This window comes from Loxodonta africana, chromosome 17, assembly GCF_030014295.1.
Source record: "Loxodonta africana isolate mLoxAfr1 chromosome 17, mLoxAfr1.hap2, whole genome shotgun sequence".
In the NCBI taxonomy this organism is placed as follows: Eukaryota; Metazoa; Chordata; class Mammalia; order Proboscidea; family Elephantidae; genus Loxodonta; species Loxodonta africana.
This window is the reverse complement of record NC_087358.1, coordinates 24249916-24252341: the sequence shown is the minus strand read 5'-3', so window position 1 is coordinate 24252341 and position 2426 is coordinate 24249916. Positions and strand designations below refer to the sequence as shown.

At 41.4% G+C, this 2426-nt stretch overlaps 1 pseudogene; it reads right to left on the bottom strand.

Annotated features, from left to right (window-relative positions):
• Positions 1 to 510: 510 nt before the first annotated feature.
• LOC100660562 (eukaryotic translation initiation factor 4 gamma 2-like) lies at positions 511 to 1974 on the bottom strand (annotated as a pseudogene).
• Positions 1975 to 2426: the final 452 nt, after the last annotated feature.

Sequence of the window (2426 nt, the reverse complement as noted above, 5' to 3'; positions counted from 1 at the left end):
TGATAAATTAGGTAGACTTAATTTCAATATTATAATAAGAGGGACCAATTAAAATCCTCATCATTTGTTTCACATCCATAAAAACCACTTCAAGGGCATTAACAATCTCTTAAAACTGATTAGGTTTGTGCAAGTAAACCACGTTTCTTTTAAAAAGACTCGCACACTTGCCCAGGCTCAAGAATATTAAAATCCAGCACATATAGCCCATTACTAGAGGTAGAAATACAGGCAATATGCTGGCAACAACCATCAGTTACAGTTAAGAATTTTTCTGAAACAACCAAATGGATAATCAAATATTGCAGCAACTCAGGTATTACTGAGCGAAGTACATTTCTACAGTATTTTTGCTATTCAGTTTTCTAACTTGAAACGACCTGTGATAACTGGCAGCAAAAAATATCCTTGCAATAGGCTGCCTCTGCTTGAGAACTTGTGTAACCATTGCATGCTGCTAATATACTATCTAAATGTTAAATATACTCCTAAAATATTTGATGATGGACTATGATAAGACATTACACCACCAAAAAAATTTATGCAGAAGGAAATCCTACTGATGCGCGTCTGCTTTAAATGTTGTGAAACATTACAGCAGGATGAATATTTGCTGTGGTTAGGTCAAATGCAGTTACATAGCAACAGTACGTTTTGCACAACTTAAGGCTTTGGCTGATTCTTTAGTCAGCTTCTTCCTCTGACTCTCCCTCTTCAGCAGTTTTTAGCCAGGTTAGCCACTGGTTCACCTGGAAGAAAGCCTTGCCTTTCCCTGGAAACTCTTGGTTTATACCTTCTTTCCAAGCCAAGAAAGCTTTTTCTTCCATAATTTCCTTGTCATAAAAGTGAACAAAGAAGTGGAATAACATGCCTTTTGGGAAGCTGCTGTTGTAGCAGCACACCTGAAGAGTATACAGAGGACTGACTTGAAGATCGACATAATCATGAAAGAATTTCTGCATTACTGGCTTGAAAGAAAGAAGCAATTGTTTCTCCTGCTCTAATTGTTGTTTGGAAGGAGCAGAAGAAGAATCTGGTTCACCAGTGGGTGAGCTGACTTCACTGTAAATACACCGTGAGAAGCTAGTCGTTAAGAAGTTCACAAATCCTTTACTTACATGAAGTTTGGGAGAGGTGTTATCTTTAACCCATTTGTATATGGTTTCAGGGGATGGATCCAACTTTATTTGCTTTAACAGTTCCTTTCCTAGTTTGAGGAGTGAGAATAAGAAACTCAATCTCTTTCCTTCCAAAATCTCCAACATGTGGTCCTTATTCTGATCAACTTCTGGAAGCTTTTTCTGCATATTGACCTTGCTTTGCTGAAAAAGTTCTGTTAAACATTCTCAATCTTGTAATTTAGCCAATTGCTGAAGGCAAAAGAAGAGAGTAAAATGGGTGCCCCTTTCCAGGGGTTGAGCTAGTTCTGAAATGCTCAGCAGCTCTGAAGTGATGTCATGAGCTGCAAACAGTGCTAAATAAAATTTCTCCAAAGGGATGTCAACCTCCAGTTCGGGACACTGGTCCAATACATTCAGGAAAGCCTGCATGAAGTTGTCGTTTGTGGCTTTGTCTTCCTATTTGAGTAAACTGATGAAAGAACTTGCTTTTTCTTTATCTTCATGGCTTCTACCTACTGACAGGATGATTACTTTGCTTAACATCTCAGGAAGAAGGTGTTTAGGGGCCTTCATTTCTATTACACCGTTGACAGCCACATTTGCATTGCCACAATTCAGATACTCATTCACAACAGTTTCAGTTAATTTAAGTAGGGGGGCTTTTTGCTGGTCTTGGCAGGCTTTTCCTGGATAAGTGTTGGAGTAGTTTTAAGACCAAGCTGAGGTATCTGTCCCAGAGGTCTGGTTTGAGTGCATGGTGGCTGTGTGCTAGTAGGAATCATATAGTTATCTGAGGCTGAAGCTCTGACACTTGATTTTTATTCATTAGAAAGGGGTGAGCAGGCCTCAGGCTAATCTGGACAGGGAGTCCACTTTGGGCTGTCATGCCACTATACGTTGAGAGCCAGCACTCTGCGGCTCTTCTCCATGGTGCCGCATGGGTGTAGCAGGAGGGTGAGGCTGAAGTGACCTCCAAGACTGCCGGGCAGGAGGAGCAGAGGGCAGAGTGGTCTGGGTGGGGGCTGTTGTCAGGCAAGCCTTGGCCTGGGAAGAAGACCGGAAGCGGCTGTGTTCCCCCAAATTCAGAACTGACACCTTTGAATTGTGTTAACAAAGAATACTGAATATACAAGGGACTGCCAAAAGAACAAACAAATCTGTCTTGGAAGAAGTCCAACCAGAATGCTCCTTAGAAGCAAGGATGGCAAGACCTTGTCTCACATACTTTGGGCATGTTGTCAGGAGGGATGAGTCCCTGGAGAAAGACATCATACTTGGTAGAGGATCAGTGAAAAAAAGGAAGAC